Source organism: Solea solea, chromosome 5, assembly GCF_958295425.1.
Source record: "Solea solea chromosome 5, fSolSol10.1, whole genome shotgun sequence".
NCBI lineage: Eukaryota > Metazoa > Chordata > Actinopteri > Pleuronectiformes > Soleidae > Solea > Solea solea.
Genome location: NC_081138.1, coordinates 24793923 through 24810416, shown reverse-complemented (window position 1 = coordinate 24810416; position 16494 = coordinate 24793923). Strand labels below are relative to the sequence as shown.

Here is a 16494-nt window from a genome sequence, read left to right as displayed (position 1 = left end):
TTGCTGTCTTGCAGCAGGGTTTAAACTGACGGACAAAACATTTTTCATAAAGCCACAGTGATAATGGCTGCTTTGCACACAGTCAAGGTGGCATTTGTAGACACTGTATCCTAAAAGACAGACAGGAAAAGTGATTCAGAAGTTTCAAGAAACACACAATACATTTTTTAAACCCCAAATTGTTACATTTCTTCTTAATGAAGAGGTTCAAAGAACAATCATTATCAGGGGCATTTATAAAAATGCAGGAATCGTGAAACTTTTTCTCAAAATCTAAATTCTCAACAACAGTGAAAATAAAATACACATGAACTAAAGATTCTATACACATGAAGTACAGTACACATAGATGACATGGCTCCAGCATTAGTTTACTTATTGTGAGTGTCTGATGTTCAAAGGGATGAGTTGAATAGTCTGATGGTCACACAGAAATAACATCATATTTCATAACATGTAAGGCTCATGGGGAAATGAAGGCCTTTCAGCATTGAAATGAAAAAAATATTTGATAATATAGATGGAATTAAATTGTAATTCTTATTTTTAACATGGGAAAATGTTTAATCCAGAATCAAGTAGTAATGAACTGGATTGCATTTCCCTGTCCTAATATATATGCAGGCTAACTGAAATGAATCAAATCGAATAACACTGTTGACCGTGATTCAACAGAACTTATTTCTAAACATGAACAATATTATTCATATCAATTTATATCAAATCTTTTATCTTAACAATTGTAGAGCTGAGGTCACAAGTTTTCAAATTAGCAACAGCAAACTGTGCACAACTTCTCAGAGTCATTTAAAGATTAAAAAACATAAAAAAACAAAATAGAAATAAATAAAGAGCATGTAGTTTATCTTATACGTTTCTTGGTGGAAAATGAGACCCCCTGTCTCAATGTTACAACCTGTATATATATATATATATATATATATATATATATATATATATATATATATATATAAATAAATAAATAAATAAATGCTGTTACAACAGCTATCGTCACAGCATTGCAGACATTAATGGTTAGTAAAGCAAATTGATTAAATGTATACAAATAACGAGTATTCATACAGTGTTCAATATTAAAATGCGTCCTTTATTCATTCTTACCTTGTCCTCTGTCATTGTTTAAGTATAACACGTTGTTTCGTGTTGTTTTTAAACTCTCGGATTCTCTCTCTTCGTCCTTCTTCTTTGCCAGCGTAAACGTCATCACGTTTCAGACGCAGTCTCTTCTGTGACCCAATCAGAGTTGAGTAGGTGTGTCGTGTAGTGTGAGGGGGTGTGTCGTGTAGTGGTCTGCGGGTCTGCAGCTTAGACCCTTCGCCATAAAGAGGAGACCCAACACACCTGCTCGTCTTTACGCAGGTGTTTGATGACCGCTGATTGCTTCCTCCTCCTCTTCTTATTTAATCTCCCTCCAGCCGACAGTTCCGTGATGTTACTTTGAAGAGAAGCTGCACGAGCCGTGGAACGAAAAAAAAAAGACGCGAAAAAAGTGTTGCTGCTTAACTACTGAAACTGTTCCGGGAGAAGGAAACTTGTAGCGGCAATGCACCAACCGCCATTAAACCTCAAAAAACGAGGGAACTTTAAAAAAAGAAGAGAAAGAAAAAAGTTAACTACCCCGGCATGACGTCAGACGCCGAAAAGGTGGCCGCGTGCATCAGCTCCTGTATAAAAACGCAGCAAAGGCGCTCCAGGATGGCGTGTTCGACCTGGTCCAGATTAGTGGCCTGTCCAGAATGGTGAGTAACTTTTGTCAAGTTATCTTAATGGTTTGCTGAATTATATGCTCAAATTAATGTTAGCTTAATTATTTGCTCAATATTAGCCTTAGGCTACCTCAATCTGAATTGGCAGCCATTTTCTGGTTACAGCAGTTAAATCATTGGTTTAAATGGGGCTGCAACTAATTTCTATTTTCATTAACCTGTGATTTATTTTCTTGTTTTTGGTCCATAAAATGTTGTTCACTGTTTCTAAATTCAGTTATATACTTGAATTATTTGGATTCAGTGATTGCTTTAATAGAGCAAAGAAATTAGGAAATATTCACATTTAACAAAATAAAGAAAATCTGAAACTCAAACACGTAAACCAATCCATTATCAAAATAGACAAAACAAGACTAAAAACAAGTTAAAATGGCTGCTGTGCTATGTTAACGCACTGTTCCATTCATGGCATTACTATTGAGTTTTTCACTGGACAGACTTATTTGTTTTTTTTAATGTTAAATGTTTAAAAACAGATTCAGGGTTATACATGTCTTTTATAATTCTAAACTTGTAATGTGGCCTAGTCATTAAAATACGAAGTTTTTTTTTTTTTTAAGGAACAACCTGCTTCCTGCTCACGGAGACCTGGTCTGACTCGCCATATACAAAAGCCTGAGGCTGTCAAAAAAAGGTGAGTGACACCTTTAGATATAATTTACTACATCATTGAAAATGTTATGGCTAATTTTCATAATCTATTTAACTGATGGCAATATATCATATTAATTTAATCACACATGTACGTTTTTTTGTGTTTTTAAAGAGTGTGGCTACTGACATTTATATACTTGAACTTAAAAGGCATTCCTTAAATCTTAATCAACTTTATTCTACATCACTTGTGATTATGCTAATGTATTAGTTTCACTGTTGGAATATAATTTGTGCTGGCAGCAATGTTTTTACTGAAAGTGAGTCTTTGTATCTCAGGCTGGGTGAACCATCTCTGTACCTCATACAAACACATTATAGAACACCTTACCTAGTTATTTTACATCTGTCACAGTATGAACTTGAACATTGTCAAGGCTGGAGACTGGACTCTAACATTTTTTTGTTTGTTTTTTTTCCCCCCAGATTGATCTTCATGAAGACTGTCAAATAGTAAGGTGTCATAATTTAATTCTGGGTGGCCGCCGTGTCCCCACTCTTTCTTGGCCGCTATGCCTCCACTCTTTCTTGGCCGCTGTGCCTACATCTCTCTGCATTGTCCAACATGGCCACGTTCTTTCTTTTCTCCTGCTTTCCATCTGTCAAATAGCTGAGTGTTGTACATGGAGCATTTGCCACAGGTTGGTTTTGTATGTTCCTGTCCACCTTATTGGGTGGTCCTAAATCTGGTCCTTGTTGGTTATATTTTTGTGGAACTGCTGAGCGAGTGATTTGAAAGAATGAGGTGACTGATGGAGTGTTTGAAATTCTCTCTCTAAATGAATGGGTTGTGTGTGTGACTGAGATGCCTGTATTGAATAGTTAAGATGGTCTGAGAATATGATGATGTTCAGCAGTTCATGTTAAAGTAGATATGGTGTCTTGAAGGGCCTAGATGCTTGATACGTCATAATGCACTAACATTTCCTTTTTAGGTCTGTCTACAAAGGGTGAGTCCATATTTTTTTATTTCTTCTCTGGGGGCTACTGTCTTGGCCTCCATTTACATGCAAAGGTAAGAACACGCCTCTCTGTGGAGGCGTTTTCTTGCCTTACCACTCTACCTTTTAAATACTTTTTCTTTCAAACTGTTTCTTAGGACGGTAAGTGACACGCAGGCCGCGGGCCATCGCTCTTCCGACCGCCGTGTCGATCTGTCCTGGCCCTCCTCGAGCCATTCCTCACTTCTAAAAGGAAAATATCAACTTGAACTGTTTTCTTTAGCATTTAAATATAGTGATGTTGGAGGACCAGATCTTAAATGAGGTTTAAATGGATGGTGGTGTACAGTTAAAGCTAGATGGTAGGAATAAAATTAATCTTGTGCCTACACTCTGTCACAAGGATTAGACTTCTTGGCCGCTGTGCCTTTTTTTTCTTCTCTTTTCCATCGTGGCCATTAATCTACCGTTAGCCTTAGCACGTTAAAATAGATCCTGGTGATCTACAAACACAGCACCTGGCTTTGGATGGCAGCTTTGCCTTTGGTTTTGCCATACGTCCTTTAATGCAAGTAGTCCACGATGGCCACTGTGCCCGTGCCTTCATGGCCTATTTGTATTATTGTACGTCTGGCTTGCGCGTATAGTCATTTTACATAGACAAACATGGGTGCCTTCCGCGTCCATGCACAGTAAGTGAACTAACCTGTACTTTCCTTCTAGCATCAGTCAAGAGGAGCACCGACATCACTGCATGTCCATCTTAATTAGATCGCGTTTTAGTTAATGTAAAATTTCATGTTAAGTGCAGTTTTTCTTTCTTGCTTGGCCGCTGTGCCATTACTATACCTGCTCTGACCTGAATCTTGATTCTTCATGGCCACTGTGTCATGACTGTACTTGGTCTTTATGCCAGTCTATAATTTCTGATCTGTTTTTCCTACTAAGTTTTCGTGTGTGTGTGTGTGTGAGTGAGCGAGTGTGTGTGTGTGTGTGAGCGAGCCAGTGTGTGTGTGAGCGAGTGTGTGTGTGTGTGTGTGTGTGAGCGAGCGAGTGTGTGTGTGTGTGTGTGTGAGAGAGAGAGAGCGTGTGTGTGTGTGTGTGTGAGAGCGAGTGCGATGACTGACTTGGACTGACGTTAATCTAACCTTTGGACCAAGACTAACACTCCACTTGACTTTAGTGCACCAGAAAGGTGGACAAAATTTATGTTGCAAGACTGGCAAGATGCACACCAATTAGACAACAAGCAAATTCAAATTCTTTAAAAAACAGGTAAAAGTTTTACCTTTTAGGTAAGTATTAGAGGCCTTTGGCACATGATCTTTGTGGGTAAATCGTGTCCACTCAATTTATAAAGTTAGTTTGCATCTAAACATTTACAATGCCTGACACAATTTTTTTGTTTTGCGTTACTGAGTGCAAAGGCCTTTATTTACACACTGACACATGCCAAGACTGCCATCATGGCATGTGTCACTGTCTCTCTCACTGTTCTGTCTGTCTCTCTCTCACTGGTCTGTCTGTCCGTCTGTTCTCTGTCTGTCTCGTGTGGCTGGTCTCCGCCTGTCTCATGTATGGTCTCCACTCTGTCTTTCTGTCTCTCTCTGTGTCTGTCTGTCTTGCTGTCTGTCTGGTCTCTGTCTGTCCTGTGTGTGTGTGTGTGTGTGGTATCCGTCTGTTGGATTTAGTCACTTTTTTAGTCTCAACATAAATGGATGATTTTAAAGTTGATTAGTCTTGATGCGTCTGATTTCTGCAGGAAATTGTGGTACCTTATTTTGAAATGGCTTTAATTTAAAAATAAAATTTTGGTCTTGAATTTGATTTATCATAGTTGCAACTTGGACTGTTGACAAACGTGGTAGCTGATGAGTCATGTAGTAAATGCATCAGAGTTTTCTGTAGCTTGTCTAAAGTTCTTTCAAAGTGCTGTAAAAATGTAGTAACTGATTATGATGAGCTAGACCAGGTCCTTTCTTTATTCTCAACTGGTAATTGCTTTGATAAGATAACTAGTTCCTGATTTGATTACGAAGCTAAACATTTGATTTATATGCAAGTGGAGTCACATTAGATTGTAGGTGTTATTCAGCCCATGGATAATGTTATGATATACTTTAAATCTGGCCTTTGTTGGCACATTTAAGTCTTAAAATTTCCGCACTGCCATCAGCCTTTGTAGTCGCTAACTGAAATCGAATTCAATATTAAGACTGACTTGTCTCACTCGGCCAAGTTTATTTCCCTCTAAAGGAGTTGAACCTTTTTGTGTTCATAGTCTTTTTGCGCGTCATGTTGGGAGGCCTCCCAGCAGGGGATTTTTATCTTCCCCTGCAAAACTATGCGTTACTCGCCTTAGGGATGCAGAGCTATCCTGCATAGTTTCTTTCATAAATTAGATTGTACAGTAGGTTGCAGGATTAGAGCGCGTTTCTTTTCTTTAGGAGGACACAAACCTGGCAGAGAGACAACTCGGATTATTTAAGTGAAAGTTGCGCTAAATGTTCAAACTTGTTATCTTTCGATACGATGACTTGAAGTAAAAGCTTTATTCTGTGGGCTGAATTCAGACAGAAATCAGACAGAATTTGGCTTCATCTTAATAACTGTTGTGCAAGTACCCTCTTGTAGCAGGAGTGAACAGCTGCAGCTTTTTAATTTATTTTTCGTTATTGGATTTTTTTTCTTGGATTGACTTGGTGTCTGGAGCTTTGTGGTTAACAGTGACCATGTTAAGGTGTAAACACAAGTGGTCTTTTGCCTCTTATTTGCGAAGCTGGCAGCTGGTTGAAATGATAGGACTTTATGGCTTGCCCAAAGTGGGATTTTTGATAGAGCATAGGGTTAACACCTCACCATACACTAGCTATTTAAGCGCAGTGTCGGTAGTCCGTTGTTACCCATGACTTTCTTTCAACTTTCATTAAGAAGATGCTTAATCCCAATGTCTTGGTTGATGGCATGAGAAACCGCTCATCTCATAGATGTGTTGGCGAAGTTCCTCCTCTGATTTTTGTAGACTTGCCCTAAAGTTTCTCTCCGCTTTAACTCTTGTTGAGCTATGCATTAAATGATTCCTCCAACTTGTCTCCATATCAAATCTTTTTCTCCCTGCAGCCTTCCACCACCCACTGCTGCTGTTGCATCTGCTAAAGGTAGCCGTATCCTGATTCACTGCGTCTTCATGTGTTGGGTAAGAAGTGTCATTAGACTACTAACAATTTAAACACCTTTTAAATGCTTGATCTAATTTACCCAAATGGTTCATCAGTTTAGGACAAAAAATCCTTGAATTTGACATTCTTGGGGTCAGTAACCTGACCTCTAAATGTTTGGGAAACCATGCAAAAGATCGTAAGCTCTCTGCATGACCCAACAGCATCGATGTTTGAGTTATTTAATTGCTCAATTTTTAAATCAGTCAAGATTTTATGAGCTGGGTCTACTTCACACAACCGAGAACAAGGTAAATTGAGTCGACTCGTAACATGGTAGGGCATTTCGTCCTTCCCCTTCTTCTCTGTGTGTGAGGAAATCTGGCCACGGATCCTGACTGAGTGGCATACCATGGCTGTGCAGTTTCCAAAATCAGACAAGGATCCATCTGATTTTGTGACTCTGCTTGTCATGATATGCATGTATCTTCCTCCAAAACAAAGGATTGGAATGGACAGGTTTGTAGTGTAAATCACATCACATCACTTGTAGATGGTGAAGCATTTGTTTAAATTGGGATCAAGCATTTTCAGGTGTCTGCTTTGTCAATACTCTGATGCCACGTCTTGCTAAACACACGAGAAGCTCTGAATTGTGAAACTGCTGCCTCTTGCAGATGTTACAACAGCATTGGCTGTTGAAAGGCTGCAGGGAGAGAAAATGAGATCTGAGGACAGGAAAGTGGAATTGATTTCATGCTTAGCAAAATGAGGGTTTCAGCAGAGGACCTTTTTTGTGGCGAGGCTACGGAATCAGAAGGAACGTTTGTCTGGGCAACTGGGAGATTTTACAGTTTTTCATGCAGCCAACCAAGACATTGGGGTTAGCATCATCCCAAATGGCTGGCAAAGATTGCTTGTAACTGTCAGTGTAGGACAGGAAAGGCAGGTATAGGTTAGGGAGGGCATCCATCGCTGAGCTCTGACTGGATGTGAGGACCTGTCACACTTGACCAGGTGAGCTACCTAAAGATTTGTCATTTGTTTACTTCTTTTTTTTTTTTTTTTTTTTTCTTGTGACTTATGAAATTCTTCCTTGTTTTGAAGAGATGAAGGCTGCAGCACATTCCTGGATCAGATGACTCCATGTTGGACAACACGACCTGTATAAGTCCCGTCCTGGATGGCTGCGGTGATGACCTAGCCCAAGATGAACTGACCTTTTCCACGGGATGTCTTCAGGTACGTTCTTTCAGATGGTACTCAATATGTTTAATCCATATTTACTTCATACTAAAGTGTGCTGACTCCTATTTATTTTTTTTGTTAGATGTTGGACCTTGCCAAACTGTACACATGCCTCAATGGCGGCTACGTCACTCGGCCCAACAGGACATGGTCACCGAGATTTTTTTTTTAAATGGACTTTAACCCCCCCCCGTCCCCACTGACCCACAACCACACATGACAAAACACTATACATGTGATGCATCACCACACTAAAATACAGACACTGCTACTTTCAGCCTGTAATGTTAGACATTGAAAACTTGTAATTATTGCCTTCTTTATGTCAAGTAAAACTTTTGTTCTTAACTTTATGGTTGACTTGTATTTTTTTCAGTGATTCTGTGATGAGTGTTATTTTGACAAGTTAGTGCTTTGAACTTAAAGATGTGGAATTCTTTTAAAACAAATTGCACTGATCTGTTACTGTAGACTTTTGACACTGCTCCAAGTGTTCGGTTGATCTTAACCAGAAAACTCAAACCCTATATGGATTTGTATAAAGTTTTAAAGGGAATATAATACATTGGACTCTAAAGCAGGGAATGCTACAGTGGATGGTGATGCTGCTACTTGCCCCCATCTCACAACTTCCTTACTTCTAGCCACTAACACTAAATATGGCTAATTATGCCACTGAACATTAGACTACTTTGCTTTAAAATGCCTTCTTTTAACTACAGATGTATTTTTACTATTTGTACTATGGAAAGCACTTTGTAGAGTTGTTTTGAAAAGTGCTATTCAAATAGTTATTTTAACAGTGTTGCAGTACTATTAACACCAGCAGCAATATGAGCAGTCACACATGCAATGCTAATATTTCTGACTGTCTCAGCCTCAGGTAGGTGATGTGATGAATCACAGCCAGATTACGCTCCACACATTAGTGCAGGAAAATAATCAGCAGTTAAAAAAAACACAAAAGTGTGAGGCACAGATGTACAAGATGTTTCCCAAAGTAAAGATCAGACTTGGGACAACCGTGCGGTAGACAAAGAAGTCAGTGGCTTGTTGCAAGCTGCAAACACTGGTGACCCAAGATGGAGAGAGGGGCGAGGAGACGATTCTTCCAGTCTCAGCATCCAGTGCATCATGAATTCGACAGCAAAAAGAGATGACCGACATTTTGGTTGTGTGATGATGCTTTTCGTTGTCTGTTTTGAAAAATCTGAATTATCGCCAACTTACGCCATGCGACATTTGAAATTTTTTTTTTCTTATATTGAATAGTGCAAAGCGACAAGACCGGCCGACAGAGGCAACGTGATCTGTAAAGGTCAACTGGTCATCAATCATGACACCCAAGTTTCTTGCTACTTACTTACTTACTCGAACTGTTGCCCCCTGAAATGTCTGTGCACACCACTGGTGTTTGTGAGCATCCAATCCAATGGTGGTGCAGCAGAGCCGAGGAGAGAATGTCTCTGCCCTGCTGTGTCTGTTATTTGTCTGTAATAGGACCCCAAGATGCAAACTGTGTGTCCTCGCTCAGCGGAGTGAGAAAGTACCCCATCGCCTCTCGTTGACCATCTTCAGCTCCACAGGCATGCCATGAGCTCTCGGTCAGTGACGTCACTAACCCTCACCCCTCTCCTCGTTTTCAAAATAAAAACTGTGGTGTGGTGTTCGAGAGCAGGAGGGAGCGCGCGTGCGAGTGAATCAGCAAAAACGTGACTGCCGTCAGGTCAGACCTTTGTCCGCTTGTGCACTCACTGCACATCTGGGTTCTGACGATGTATCAGGCGCTATGCAGTGATTATGTGTGTGCGTGAGTGAATGTTGTCTCTATATATAGGCTGTGTCTGTCTGCCCTATGGTAACCTGAATCATATCTGTTTTCCCCCCTCCGGTGGCTCCATCTCCATCGGCCCTCTTGCCTCTGGGTGCAGAGCTCTCCCAAGCAGGTCTCATTAAATAGTTATGTTGCATGCACTCTGTCACACACAGCGTCTTATCTGGCTTGCTTCCCACAGCCCTCTCCTGTGTCTCTTTGATTTCACTCCTGCAGACAGAGCAGAGTCACATGGTGTGAATGTGTGAGTGGACGTGCAGTCGTAATTCCTCAGGCACTGGTCATTACACGCACTAACCTATACCCATTCACATAAATGTGTACAGGATCAATTTATCCTGTACCATAAAATCAAATTATATACAGTATATATAATAATATAAAGAACATACTGTATACACTGCAGCATATCAGTTTCAACTTTGTGCAGTTGAACGTGATACGTCTCCATCTCACTGGAGGCGTCCGTCCTTGCCTCCGTGGATGCGTGCACGTGTCGTGAACAGTGTTTCTTCCTGACGAACCATAACTGTTGCATTTCACGCATGTGTGCACAGAGACTCTGCACATGAGGACTGATCCTCCCGAGGAGGGAAGCTGACTCTCTGCTGCCCTCTCTTGTGCAAAGACGGTAAAGCAATATTGTCATTTTTAAGTTTGCATTTACAGTACTTTAATTTAAGTGCTGCATCCGGGCAAATAAAGAGAAAACGAACACACACACACTCGCGCAGCAACCCTTTTAAGGACTTTTAAGGATTTCCATTTATGAGTGAGCCTGACCAAAGCCTTATCTCTAATGTAAACCATAACCAGTTAATGCCTGACCTGAACCTTAACCTAACTACAATTCAAATCTTAGCCCTTAAACTAAAATAACTGCCTAATTAAACCAGGTTTTAGTCTCTTGACAGCTCAGTGTTTATCTTAAGGTCTTAAATAGGTTACTAATACAACACACACAGACACCTTCGATCAAATCACGTATGGAACAACTCAGACAGCTAAAGAACAAGCCTCAGGGTGATGTATTTCCTTCTGCCAGGACAAAAAAACCCCACAAACAAAACAACTAATATATGATGATATTGATGGCTTTTGATGATGTATTACAGTGCACATACAATAATATTGCATTATACATATACATATACAACAATAAAGTCCCATACCCTAACTTTAAGCACCATCATCTAGGCTTAATTCCAAGCCTACAACGAAATCTTAACCTCTAGAAAGCATCACAGTGTCCTCTCAGAACACCAACACGTAGCCACAGTGATTATTTTGGGACAAATACATCATCGGGTTGAGGGAAAAGGTTTTGTTAGTGCCCTATCTGAATGTGACTTGTGTTCTAAAGGTTCCTGGGCTGTCTCGATGCTCCATAGGTTATCAGATTAAAGACAACAAAGAGCCGAGAGTGTGAGCGTGCTGGCAGCAGACAGACACATGCGATAGCGCCCGTCCCCCGGGGGCCCGGCCATCAGAAGCAGCATCACTGCCTCCATCTGTCTGAAGGACTGCACTCTCTCTCCTCTCTCACCCTCTCACACTCCATCTGGTGTCTGTGATCCTCTGTGTGTGTGTGTGTGTGTGTGTGACAATGACCACTATCACCACAAGAGCTAATCACATGACGTGCATGTATTTAAAGAAATGCTCCTGCCTGATTATGACGCACATTTATTTATGAAGACATTTTTCCACAGCAACTGTAAGTGCACTGCTCTCTTTTCTTATCAGGGGTTCAACTCTCTCCTCTTCCTCATTTGCTGCCATCCCTCTAAAGACTGTTGCCATGGCGACCTAGTCTTCCATAGATGACACCCTAATGTCTTCCCAGTCCTATGCGAGTGAGTATGGTTCAAACCAGTAGAGGACACTGGTGTTACTGATCCCCATTTTTCTTCTTCTTCTTCTTCCTCCTGAAAAGTAGCTCATGTTAGATTCACACTGTGAGGTTTAAACGAAAAATCTCTGTGAATTCATCACAATAGCTGTTGGACATGTCTGACAGGAGGTTGAGGTTTTGGCAGGAGATGAGCGGCTCTCTCTGTGTCCTCCACTTGGTGTTGTTTCAGCTGGAGAGCATTGTGGAGTGCAGAGACAGATCCAGAGGGGAAGAATTCGGCCTCACACTAAAGACAGACAAATACAAAACAGGTTCACACTATATCGCAGGTATTTCTTTGCAATAAAATCCTAGTCCAAGTGCACTTATTAAGTTGTTATTGTTATAGACTTGAAATAATTATGTGCCACTTTTGAGGTACAAATGTTAACACAAATATCCGATCACTTAAGGTGTCAGTGGTTCAAGGCATTGAGCATGCAGGCATGGCACCAGAATGAGGAAGGAACCTGATTTAAGGAACTATGAATATGGTATTAGCTTTGCTACAAGAAGACCAAGGTTCACGTCCCTGTTGGAGTTTGCATGTTCCTCCAGTTTCCTACTAATTTCCTGACCAAAGACATTCAGATTTGGGGATTAGGCAGATTGGAAACTCTAAATTGAAGTGTGAGAGTGAATTGTTGTGGCCCTGTGATGGACTGGCGACCTGTACAGGGTTCCCCCCCCCCCGCCTTTCTGCCTATGTCAGCTGGGATTAGCACCAGTGCCTCCCTGCTAACCCTGCATAAAAAGCAGTAGAAGATGGATGGATCGATGGAATATGGCATTATTGTTGGTGCCAGATGGGTCTGGTCTGAGTATTTCAGAAACTGCTGATCCACTGGAATTTTCACTCACAACCATCTCTGTTCTAAAAAAAAAAAAAAGAAAAAGAAATATTTAATAAGCAACAGTTGTCTAGGTGAAGATATCTAGTTGATGCCAGAGGTCAGATCAGAATAAGAATAGTTTATTCATCCCCACAGGGAAATTGACTATACACAAGTATTCAGACTGGTTTGAAATGATGGAAAATTCTGAAAGAAGAAACTCAAATAACAGTTTGGCACAACCAAGGTATTCGGAAGACCATCTTTAAATGCGCCACATTTCATTGTAACTAAATGATGGTGCCTTCTTTCATCACTTTACATGTTATAGTCTGTGGAGTTGAGATTGTACATATTCCTTTTCTATTGGGGAAGTTAATTAGACGTATAAATGACACTGACGTACAAACTGACGTTGAGTAATTTTGGTTTGTTGGAGGTCAGCGAGACCAAATTAGATTCCACTAAGTTCTTATTCACATGTCGTTTACTCACTTCATCTGTTTCTACTGTGGCTCTCCCCAGAAGGCTCATGAGAAACTTTTACACAATTTGAAAAGAATTATATTTAACCACTCACCTGCACAGACTTGGTTCATTCATCACAGCGTCGGCTGCTCCCTATGTCTTCGTCTGTGGAGTCTCTGTGCTGGCAGACCCGAAATGTGACAACATACAAGCTCGGAGACTTATTTACTCAGACACTTCTTCTCAGTCGCATTCTAATTCATATTCCTCACATGAAAACTCTGTAGAATGGGATGTGAATAAATAAAATGACCATAACCTAAGACAACCTTTTATAAGTGTGAAACAGTGGAAAAAGTAAGCAATTCCAAACACCAGGAAATCAAAAAAACAAGAAGACTATACATCGTAAACAGCATAACCAGAATATACAGTATAGCGTGGGCAGACTATAAAGAGCTTTAGATTACAACTAAAAAATACAGAGGAAAGCTTCACTTTCACGTGGCCACATCTGGAAATTTAACTTAAATCAAATTTACCTATTATATTGTTGTTTACTCTGCGGTTTCCTATAGATGTAGAGATTAGATTAGAGAGATTAGAGTCACTTTATTGTCATTGAATACGTGCAGTACTCTTAAATTAGACATCTAACCCAAAAGTGCAAATAGTGACAGTCCATAATACATTAATGTAAAAACAATTTTAAATAGTGTTTTTTTATGTGAGTGACACTGGAGACATGAGGGGAAACTTGATTAGACAACATCTGGAATTTAACCCATCATATGTAAACTGAATGTAGGGACAAATGGAGGCTTTGAGATTATATTATTCACCTAATTTCAAATTTCCACACTCAGTTATGAAAGTGTAGTCTGGTTCTGTAGTGGCCGCTTTCAGACTCATGATGGCAGCAGAGCGACATGATTGAGTTCTTGGAGCCCTGGGAGACTTAACAAGGAAATAAAATGTAACCTCATCCTCTGGGCCTTTGAGGAGTCTGGTAAATTGCTGTATAAAAACACTCATTGGCCCCCACTCCCCACCCCCACCATCTCTCTCTCTCTCTCTCTCTCTCTGGCTCATGCTCTCTCTGTCTTCAGGGGATGGATTGTAAGGACTGCTGCCTATTAATGAGAGTCTGTGAGAGAGATGTGTTGAAGCAAGGCCAGCTCTCTCGATCTGAAGAATGTGTTGGCATATACACGGGGCGCCACTCAAATGGAACTTTAATTTATTTACACAAAAACCAGAACAATCGTAAAAACAGACCTCGCTGCCGAGAGCTAACAGCTTCGCTAGTAAATGCCGGGACATAACTTCCTTTAACCTGAAAATTAACCTTTAATGGGATTTTTTTTTTTGCACAGTGAATGGGAGGAAGATAGCATGTCCTTCTGTGAGTGGGTGTGCGCCTGTGTGCGGGGTTGTGCATGTGTGTCAGATGGTGGAGGTGGGCTGTGAACGAGCCTTTGATGTAACCTGCCAAGTTTCCCCTGTGGACAGCAGCTGTTATGATAAACACGCTGTCTAGTAGCAACAGATCCTCCCAAGATGGTTCCCCACCCCACCCCTCCTCTCCTCTCCACTCTCCACTCTCCTCTCCTCTTCACTCTCCTCTCCTCTCCTACTTTCCCTCTCTTCTCTCCCAAGGCTGTGTTTAATGGAAGGGAAATGAAAACAATAGCCCTGCCATTCTACAGGCCAGCAACAACTCTGCCAACCTGACAGTAAGCCAGGGAGACAGAGACAGAGACAGGGAGAGAAAGACTGTGATGTACCAAACACAGGCCAGACAGTGGGTTCTTTTAAAGGTGTTTCCACAGCAGGGGTGAACAGGGGAGATTGATCGTGCATGACCATCGACATTATCTATCCAGCCAAGGCAGCGAGAAACAGAGATGAGGCCTTTTGGATGTCTAAAAGGCTGCTGGTGGAAAAGCAGCCTTTATGTGAGCCAGGTTTTCACATAGAATACGAAACAGAGGTCACAAGACCTAATGGAAATGATTGAATCTACATTTTTGTGTAGGTTTTTCAGTCTAAAATACACATTTCTCCATTTCCATCAGACCCCTGTCCATTCGGACAAAAAAAAAATATGACTTCTGATTTCCAAACGTTATTTTGTGCTCATTCCACTCTCAACAGATTGGGATTGAGATTTATTCCTTTTCCAAAAACAGTCTTGGATTGTCAGTGTGTAAATGGTTGATGGATTATTACGGCAACTGCCTACACACACAGTCTGACAAAAAGACCAAAGAATAGAATAAATTCTACATCTTCCAACCGTCCATCCATCATCTAACCACTTTATACTTTGAGATTTTTAGAGAGAGAGTTGGAGCCACTTCCAGCTGACATTGGATGAGACAAACCATTCACACTCACGTTCACATCTATGGCCAGTTCGGAGGCTCCGGTTTGATGCGAGGCACCAGCGCTAACCTTATCCAGATCATGTCAGATTCTTAAAATATCCTATTCTTTCATCTTAATCTTTCATAAATTTAGGTCAATAATCTGCCCAGCACAGGTCCAGCGAGTACAATTCAGTGCAGATTTCCCACATTTCACACTTCCCTTTCCCAATCATGTCAGATTATTATTGCATACCAAAAGTATGTTGTTCCTTTTCTTCTTCATTTTTCATAGTTAAGCTTCCTCTTTCTCTTGATGGTAAGTACATATAAAAAAAACAACTATTCTAAGGTTACAAAAACCAAACTGCTTTTATTTATATTATGTATATATATGTATATATATATATAATTATATTATATTTATATTATATTTTAAACAATTATTATGAGAAGTGTATTTCATTTACACCAATAAACCTATCTGAATGTTACACACTGGACCTTTAATAGAATTATGCTGGAATATTTCAAAACTCTCTAGCACAATATTTAGCATGGAATGACAAAACTATCTAATTAAAAAAAACAACAACAGAATCTCACAATTACCACACAAAACTAAGTCCCACTGACACATTTTCACTGTTTATGTCTGATTCTGCAAGGAATTAAAACATTATTTTTTCTTATTTTTTTCAGTCAATGCCGTCTTTTACTAATTCAGCAAAAGGTTTGCTCATCAAAGCGTTGCTCGGTCTTGTAAAATGATGTCATGTAGCTTTTGGTTTCCATGCTCTCTGGCGCTCGGTCATGTGGATACGCATGTCGAGTGTTGACTGATGAGTGATGATGCAGGAAGGGTTTGAAGACACACACACATGCGCACGCACACACGCACACACACGCACACACACACTGTGGTCACGTCTGGCCCAAACCGCAGGCACCCATGTGGAACCAGTGAGTGAACAGTCCTTTATTCCTCCTGCACTGAGCTGCTTTCTGAGTAAACTACCTCACTCAAACCCTCTCTCTCAAACTTTGTGTGTCAATTCTTTTTACTCACTCACATATTTCCATAGCAAGCGTTGTCTCACTTCAGTTTGCACACTCTCTTACCTGCAGAGTTCTTGCTAATCTGCCCGGCAACCTTGCCGTGAACTCTGTCTCGTTTGGCTCGTCGCCCACCGATGGGACACACAGCCCGTTTGACCCGTCGCTGCCTGTCCAACACGCCGATTGGGTTACTGAGTGTGTGCTGGAGTACACGGGTACTACACCTATCAGGATGCCTGGCTGTGC

General features: G+C 40.7%; 2 long non-coding RNA genes across 2 annotated transcripts; both read left to right on the top strand.

Moving 5' to 3' along the window:
• The first annotated feature begins 1434 nt into the window (after positions 1-1434).
• On the top strand, positions 1435-4357 carry LOC131459905 (uncharacterized). Its single transcript, XR_009240299.1, has 3 exons — positions 1435-1760; positions 2351-2424; positions 2871-4357. It is a non-coding gene; the product is annotated as an uncharacterized LOC131459905 (long non-coding RNA).
• Positions 4358-4908: 551 nt separating this feature from the next.
• LOC131459794 (uncharacterized) lies at positions 4909-8092 on the top strand. Its single transcript, XR_009240283.1, has 3 exons — positions 4909-7560; positions 7651-7785; positions 7874-8092. It is a non-coding gene; the product is annotated as an uncharacterized LOC131459794 (long non-coding RNA).
• Positions 8093-16494: the final 8402 nt, after the last annotated feature.